We start from the raw sequence: 9,158 nt of genomic DNA, 5'->3' as shown, positions 1-9,158 counted from the left end.
AAACAGTGAATATAGGAAAATGTGTATGTATAAGATTTCTCATTATAGTCGACTGTGTGTCCTTTCTCCACATCTCAATTTAGATTAGGTTGGCTGCAAACAAGCACTGTAAAAACTTAGGCTATTTACTTCATGATAAGTCATCTCGCAATCCAACCAGCTCATTAAACATATATCATGTATATCTTTCAATCTCTGGTGAAAAGAAATTTGTTAGTGAGTCATAATTGCATTTTTTATATTGGAGTATCAAATAGTTCCTCATGATTGATAATTTGAATATGAAATTGAAATACTCCAGAAATGTTTGTATAAATATTTTATTTCAAACATGTATAGAGGAATGGATTCTTAGCTGACAAAGTAATTATCTACAAAGACTTTGTAACTCGATAGGTCTACAAGTGAGTAACTAGATAGAAGCGGTCTTGATAGCTCTTAAAATAGCCTTTGAAATGATAGTACTAAAAGCTTCAAAATATTCTTTATGAAGATATTTGATGACCAGTATAAAATAGTTATCAGTAGCTATTTGATACTGCTAATAAATAATCAAACACATAACAAACCAAGCCAGAAATTCCAGGTTTCTCTTCCCTAGAAAAGTCATTAGTGTATTAGTGTTCATGATTACTTTTCATGTTCAGAGACTTATTTCCCCTTTTCTAGAACAGAATAAACATTATTACACTATCCTCATCTTTTAACAATTATAATCATCCATTAGAAAAATATTCAAATACAAATTTTGTTTTATTTTGCTCTCCTTTAGAATTTAGGAATTGTAAACATCAAAATAATAACATCATAGAGTGTTCCACGGAGAAACTGGTCAGGGCTATCCTCTTAAATGGCTAAAATAAAATTATCCAAGTAGTTGCTAAATTAAAATGCTGGCAATGCACCCTAGTTAATTCTGGTGAACTGAATATGAGTGGATAAAAGATGCTAGAAAATAAAATATGGCTCTGTAGGTGTCTCCATTTTTAAGGTATCACATAGAATATTTTGAGCTTGTTTTCAGGTAACGACAGAGATTATCATCAGGTTGACACTCTGAATCTAAGAAATCACTTTCTCCAAATTAAATAACAGTGAGAAATCAATCAAGAGCAACTATGTTGTAAAAGTGACTCTTCTCCCAGAACTGAGTTAAAGCAATGTAAATACACCATTAGGAAAAGAACTAATGTGCCTGACGAATGCATTATTTTAATTTTTTAAAAATGTGCAGCATTAAATCAAATATTGATTAAATTTATTTAAACACCATGACATTTGACACTTGTGTTGAAAAAAAACATGTTTATTCAACATTGTTTCTTGTGTGGAGATACAATTTTAACAAAAAAAGACTACTTTAAAATTTCAAACTTAAATGTTATCTTTTACCGGTATATTTTGTTTCTATCATATTATTTATCCATTTAAAATTTCTTCCTCTCTTATGTCATTTCATCTCCAACTTTCTGAAATAGATATTGTTTTCTGCACATGAGAAATGCGGAAAATCAGTGAAAAGTGGTCAAGAAATCTTAGCAGGCTCATGTTAATCACATAGAGCTAGACCTGAAATTTTAGAAGAAATTTTAGCTCTATCAACACACTACTTTTCCAAATAAATCACTATTAGGAAGTGAAAGAAAAAGCTGTCAATAGCCTTAGAGGAGTATATCATTACACATGTGCCATAGTCATAACATCCAAACACCTTGATTTTTTTTTAAGAAACATGGTGATTTTAAGATTTTTTTTTAAGAAAAAAATAAATTTGTGCTAAATTCATGACGGACTGGTGTCTTATTTTCATTGGTGTCTGAACTCTTTGAATAGTAACATCCAATTTTCTAAATTGCTAAAATTTTTGGATTCTTATTCCAGTCAATGACTGCTCATTTTAAAGATAATATTAAAGAAAAAAACCTCAATACAACAGGAAATATGGGAAACTGAATTATATGTTGACAATGAAACATCAAAGTTTGGAAGTCTCACTAGTTGTGTTCTTTGCACTTTGTGGAGGGAACCATACAACTACACTATTCTGAAAAGAAATTCTAACTTTATTCAAGAACACACAAATTTAGGAGTCAAGCTAATGGTAGACTCCCAGTGTTATATATGCATGAAATACATACAGACACGCTCACACACATACACACACACTTTGAGTCCCAATGGAATTCATTGACAAATTACTTTCTCCAGTGGAATAAAAACTACCTTTTGCATCAAACTAAGAAAAGCACCATATGTTTGCAATTTTACAATTCAAAGTTGTAATTGCCTTTCTTAGATCTTCAAGGCTTTATCAGTGAGCCTTACAGGCAGAAAAATTATTAATCATGGATCTACATCAACAGGTGTAATTTCTAAAAACATTTCCAGAGAACGTTTATAGAATACAATTTCTTAGAGGCGAGAAAGTGTTGTTATCCAATGAAATAATTTTATGATTGTTTCTTAGTCACATTTATTTTTTGATTCATGGGATGGAAGCAACATGCAAGCCAAACATAACAAAACAATATTAATAATAATAGCAAAAATTATTAAAACATTCAAAATTTGATGTATCATTTACATTGAGTCAAATCTGATTTTGAAAGCAATTTATCAGCTGCTCAATCTTCACACCTATACAATGTTGAATTTAAAAAGTGTTTTATTTAGGGAAGAGTGTCCACTTTTTTTTTTACAATTGTTTCAATTTTCCAACTGGTTTCCTAAGCCCAAAGAACTCTATTCTGGGGTCACACAGAACACTGTCCCTGGACAAGCTCTCCTTTTCTCCTTCTGTTTGACAACTCAACTCACCCCCAACACAGGAATTCTTTTTTTATTTTTTTTCCTAGACTGAGAAAAATAGCAGGGGGATACCTACAAAACACTTCTCTCAAGTTGTCAAAATTGCTTTATTAGTACAATACACCACTGCGAGTTCTCCAGTTGTCATTTGTACACGTATATTAAGCTCTGGGACCTAAACAAGAAGCGATGTTTTTAGCACATGTCTACAACTGCCACCCTCCATATTTCATGAGGGTTCTGCATCCTTTCCTCTAACTCTTCATCCTCCCCATTTCTTCCTCTCACCTTGGGCTAATGCATGTCTTTTGTAACACTGCTAAACATTTAAATAAATTCATGTTAAACATGTCTTAAATTGATTCACGAATGTGAACATTAAGTTATGCATCATAGAAGGAATGATATACATACGTGGAAATGCACGTATTCTCTCTCTTAAAACAGGGGACCACATCAACACGGGATGGTCACACATAGGCTACATGACTGTCAATAAGATACAGCCATTCGGTCCTTACCTTCTTAACTGCATGATGACAAACAAATCTGAACAGCACGCAAAAGAAAGTCCCCCAAATATGAATCATCTGTCTTCCAGGCAGCTGTGACAGTTTTATACCCTGGTGCTGTCGTCTTTGCTTACATGCATTTGACTGGCTAGAATTTTCTAAGCGATCCTCCCGTCAATGTGCACCCCTAGTCACCTCTTCCTTTTTTCAAACAGCCGGTGGGCATCGCACAGCTGGAGGCACGCATTTTATCTTCAGAAGGAGCGCCTACCCAGCGTTTCCCAGCCCGATTCCCATTAGAAGGCAGCTCCTTCTCCAAAGGGTTGATTACGTTCTCAACCTGGTACAAAGTAAAAGGCTCTCTGTTTCAACTCTTGGGGACTAGGACCAGGAGAACAGCCATCAGACAAACTCTCTGCCTCTGGCTGGCTGCACAACCGGCAGTAACCAGCGGCCAAGAAGCACCACCCTCTCTCCGGTGGACGCCAAAAGAGAGTGCTCTTCTCAGCCTAGATCCTCCTACCTCCCACCCCACTCCCAACCCCATTCCCAACCCCTCCAGAAAAGAGGAAAATAAAAATAAACGATCAACTTTAAAGAGAGTATAAGCTAGACAGCTCCCAACCCTCACTCTTCGCTTGTAACTTCAACCTTATATTCCAAGCTCTAGTTTCAAGTTGAAACCCAACTCTCCAGAAGCACTGCCCTCCAGATTGTTGGGAGTTGGTGAAGGGAAGGAGGGAGTGGACGGTCAGCGATAATACTTTAGCACACAGCCCAAAAAGCCATTCAGGAATTCTAAACTTTATTTAATCGGATGAAGACAGGATTTGGGGTGTTATAGAGCAAGCATGCTGAGGAACGGTCGTTCACTAATCTTAGACATAGCTCATTAAAAATAATAAACAAATAGTAACAACGCAGAAAGATTACAGAGCTCCCGAGTCTGTTCTTATACAGAAGAGGTTTGTTCAAATTCGGCCTGAGGAAGCTTGTAAATGCAGCATTCTGGATGGTGAACCCCCGGCGCGCCCCACTCTCCGGAGCTGCGTGTGCCGGCTCACACACGTTCGCTGCAGGAGCTGAGTGCGCAGCCTGCGCCAGCGGGTCAGCGCCGGGGACAGCCCGCACCGCCACCCAGCCTACGGCCAGCTGGTCAACCATGCCCCTCGTCCTCCTCACTTCCTGAGCCCAGGTGGCTCAGGCGTTTCCACAAACTGCGAGACATCTCCAGGCAGAGTCGCCTGTTGATAGCTCTCTAGTTAAAACGCTCAGGGCTACGGGAGCCTCTCAGATGTAAATCTCCCTCTCCCAAGCTTGAACTTCAGGTTATAACAGAGCAAAACGCACTTACCTAAATACCGAATCTCTGTGCCTTCCTGGAGTAGACTAGGTTAAGCAGAGAAGATGTGACTGCACCGAAAGTTTTTTTTTTTTTTTCCTCCCTCCACCCCTGCGCAACAACAGCAGTCCTCCAAAGAGGATGTTTGAATTGGTAAATTATACTAAGCCCTTGTTTCTTCAAATGAAGTCACTGACGCTGACGGCGCAGGCTTGTCAGGCAGGACGACCGGACTGGGAAAGAAACCAGGTAGAAACTAGTGCCTGGGGAGGGGCGCCAGGCGGTGCGACCACAGTCTCAGCCCTGCTCTGTCTAGGAGGCAGCCAAGGGGGAAAAGCCCTTGAATCCTGAGACTGGGGGATGGGGTGACGCTGCAGCTGGAGTACTTTTATGTCTGGAAGCTAAAAGGGCTTTTGAATGTAAAAATGCATGCTTGGCTTGTGGTGTCAGCCATCAATAATAACAGGAATAGTTCTTTCTGAGAAATTAAAAAGAGAAAGTATATAGAAGGAGAGGAAAAAACGCTGGAACAATAGATTCTCACCTCCATCTATCCCAATTGTAGGAAATGTTGTAGAAGCCAGAAACTTGTCCTGAATGGGGGTAAGGATGTTCAGAGAGAAAACCCTCAGTCTGTATTAGAGGTTACTGATAGAAGCAGGTTTGACAACTAATGAATACATGTCAAGATGTGAAATAAAAGCAAAGACTTTGAATGTTTCTCAACACAACTATACTGAAAAGGGAAGTGATAATTCTGTCGGTTAAGCAACCCCCCCAGAAAAAATGTTCATAAAAGCAAAAAGCACTGACCATATTAACATACCTATTAAAAACTGAGGCTGGGCAAGTATGAAGAGCGAAGCAATTACATTTTTCACGAAAAGTCTGTCCCTGAATTTTAATTTAATAGAAGCAAGATAATCAGTGGCTTCTTCTGAAAGCTCTTCTTCTCTGAGGCCAGCACTCTCTGTCCAATTAACTGTTCCTCAGCTAATTCACAAAATCAGACATGTACAGCCAAATACTATGCCTGAATTAAAATCCAATGCCTAAAACGATGTGTTCATGTATTAATTAAAATGTTGTAAGGAAAAAAAAATGGTGTCTTCAAAACTCACCCTCCTCTTCCTATCTGTCAGGGGCATTTTAGTGTTGCAGGGTCCTGTTAAACTCATTATAATATACTTTATAAAGAAGTCCTCTCTCCATCATGTAATTGTTTACTATGACAAATACTGACCTTAACAACCTTCTGAAGATCAGAGAGACTAGTGAACTTTCCCAGTCCCTGCGATTGTCATGTCTCTTTTAAGCCGTCCCTTAGATAAACATATAAAATTTGACCTTTCAAATGCCAGGAGAATGTATGCCAAGAAGGGTTAATGAAAGGGAAAGGAAATTAATGTCTGTGTAACCTGCAATGTAAATGAGGACAGAAATGTAAAAAAAAAAAAAAAAAAAAAAAAGATTATGAAAGAGGTAACAAGGAGTAATTCATTACATATGAAATATCTTAACAGTGCAATTGCAACTAAAATACTAATTAATAAAGATGGCCATCTAGAGCTCTGAGTTCTGAAAGTAAAGTGCCAAAAATGAGACTCTTTAAAAAAACAAAGCTTATTAAAAATAACACCAGTAATAAGTTTCTTGACACATATAAAGAGAATAACTTACCAGAGGAAATTTCAGGAAGCAAGATGACTGTGGGAAAAATACATCCAAGATTCAAACAGATATCCCATGATCTTCCAAATCAAGGTAAAGTAGTGAGCGGCAGGGTGGTGGGACTTTGAAATAATCTGCAGTTCCTGGTGGCATGTAACCAAGTAAAAGCCAGTTACACAGACAGCCACGAACCCCCAAGAAAAGAAAGCAAAATGTGAAAAGGTGCTTTTTGTTTGGGGGGGTGAGTCAGGGGGCTTATTTGTGGTGATCCTTAAGCCGACAAAGTAAAAATGTACAAACCCTACACCCCCAGACAGTGGGGAAAGACGGAAGCTGCGGAACCCCCGAGAACAGGAGGTGGAATACAGATAAATCTGCAGGGAGAAGTAAAGGAATGTGTTGAAGACCAGAGATAAAGAGAGAAGTAGTGAGCAAGGCTGGAGTCATCCTGATAGATATAGCAGCAAGAGTGATTTAGGCTGCTGGGGAGGATCCAATGAGAATTCAAGAGGGCACCGCTTCGGAAATCCTGCTCTGATCTTCCCACTCTCAGTTCTTTAAGAGTTACCTGCGCTGGGAACATGATTATTAGGATTAATAGTATTCCATCAGTGCATTTCACTAGTATTTCCCTTGAACCTTTCACTCGCAGCAACCGAAGGAGGCGTAGTAAAAGGAAGCCCAACAAACCAACGCGTTAAATAAACCACTCCAACCGTTCACATTATGATGACCAAATCATCGTGCACTGGGGTTGGGGGGTGGGGATCGAAGGGCTGGAGATGCGGTTGAGGCCGAGTCGCCGGCCGCTGTGCCGAGAGGACAGGGGACTGGGAACGTGGGGAGAGGCGGCGGCGGCGGAGGCAGCAGCACCCTCCGGGTCCCACTTCCTCAGCGGATCCCGCCGCCCGCAACTCAGAGCAACCGACTTCCATCTGAAACCTCAGTTCCAAATGTCTTGCCTTAGATTAAAGCTTTGGAGGTTCTGAGGACCGTCCCTGGGGGAGCAGGTGACAGGCTGCGAGGCGCCGGTCTCTCCTCTGATGCCTGCACGGTTACTGAGCGTGTGCTAGAAATGGCTTTGCTGCCGAATGCGTTACCTTGCCATTTTCGTGTCCCGATACTGCACAAACGATCGCCTAATCGATCGGGTAAGATTGGTTTTATTCTTTTTCCCTATTCCTCTCCATGGCACCATCCTCATCCCCTGTTCAAGCCCGAACTCGGATCCCCGGTCTCGACTCACTCTCCCTTTCTCCCCCCACCCCCCAGGAAGTTCCCTTTTCTCTTTGAAACATACTTCCTCAAGGGAATTGCTTGTGTGACTGCGAGGCTAGTAATTCTGTTTGTAGATGATTTATATTTCAGATGCGGGTCGAATGCCCCTCCCTATGCCGAGCACTAGCCTTAGGATCCTCCGCCCCCTCCCCGGATTTGCTCTCAGAGCTCGGATCTGTATAAAGAGCGCTATGGGAGCGCTTCGCCCTCCACTCTGTCTCCCTCCGGACGGAAGCTTAGGAATCCTCTCTCTCTCTCTCTCTCTCTCTCTCTCTCTCCTCTCTCTCTCTCTCTCTCTCCTCTCTTGTTTTAGAAATTGGAGGGAAAGGTAGAGTGGAAATTGATTTCCTGCATAGAACGAGGGGCTGAGTAATAGAAGGAATAAACATTTGCCCTGGATAAAAGTGTTCTTGGTAAGTAATCTTATTTTCTGAGGTTGCAAAGGAAAACACGTTGCTTCTATCTGCCCCATCCCCCACGCCATTCATTTATTTCTCTCTGTATGTAAATCACGAGTTGGGTTAGTGGAAATTTTCTTTTCTTCTTTCCTCGGAGAGTAGCAGCATGTAAGAGTGAATTTGAAGTAGAATGAAAGCTTTAAGATCTTTTGTATACTATGCTAAAAAAGCAGGCAGGTAAAGCAGATAGATCCCTGCTTGCTTGCTAGCTGATGGAGTATGTGAGTATCTCTCCTATTTCCTATTAGCCCTCTTTCCTCTCTAAAAATTAAAAGTTAAAACAAATGTTTAGGGTATTGGTCTGGGGTCTTTGCTTTCAGTATGCCATGGCCATATTCAAAAAGACAATATTACTTCGTTTTCAAAAATAAGAATGATTATTTCTCATATTTTGCAGGTGAATTAAAGATGTGGAAAACACTAAATGTGCATCTTGATTTCGATTCTTACACCAGATCCAAATTGGAAGTGTCCAAAATGGCTATTTGCATATTGTGGTGAGACTATAAATCCATAAAACCCTCTGGTTTTCCATGAGTCTATAGCACCCCCAGCCTGTACATGCTTATAATGTGAAGTGCGGGTAGGTGTAGGCGTGGGAGGCAGCCAAACAGCTTTTGATTGTGGTTACAACACATATCACTAAGTGTGGAGAACAACAAGTCCTGCAAATTGTGTGAACTGGGTTTTCAAGTGTAAGCTGACCATTTTGGATGTAAAAAATTAAAAGACACTTTTTATAAGAGAAAGTATTGCAATTTTGAATTATAAGGCTTTTGTTGGTATGATGTTGATATTAAACTTTTTTCCCTCTTGTTGTTCACCCTACTATAACCCCTTATTTTCAAATTTTAATAATAAAAGACAGGGTGGCACCTGTGGCTCAAAGGAGTTAGGGCGCCATATACTGGAGGTGGCAGGTTCAAACCCAGCCCTGGCCAAAAACTGCAAAAAATAAATAAGTAAATAAATAAAATAATAATAGTAAAAGACAAAGTAACTGGCACGGTATTGATTCCTGATGTAAATACTTATTCCTTAACCTCATTTGAAATATATGATATTTAAAATTTCATTGGTAAGAATAAA

General features: G+C 39.8%; 1 protein-coding gene across 2 annotated transcripts in view; it reads right to left on the bottom strand.

The window, feature by feature from the left end:
* BRINP3 (BMP/retinoic acid inducible neural specific 3) overlaps nucleotides 1–6,780 on the bottom strand; it is a 376,264-nt gene extending 369,484 nt beyond the window's left edge. The window contains exon 1 of one of the 2 annotated variants that reach the window (XM_003785611.3): nucleotides 6,343–6,780. The gene's annotated coding sequence lies outside the window, so the exon portion shown is untranslated. Of the gene's footprint in view, nucleotides 1–4,674; nucleotides 4,921–6,342 lie in introns of those variants that run through there. The other variant, XM_003785612.3, reaches the window with a different exon arrangement.
* Between the last annotated feature and the right edge of the window lie 2,378 nt (nucleotides 6,781–9,158).

Source organism: Otolemur garnettii, unplaced genomic scaffold, assembly GCF_000181295.1.
Source record: "Otolemur garnettii isolate 467f Iridium unplaced genomic scaffold, OtoGar3 scaffold00016, whole genome shotgun sequence".
In the NCBI taxonomy this organism is placed as follows: Eukaryota; Metazoa; Chordata; class Mammalia; order Primates; family Galagidae; genus Otolemur; species Otolemur garnettii.
Note: the sequence above shows the minus strand (reverse complement) of the source record. Positions and strands in the feature narration are given on the sequence as shown.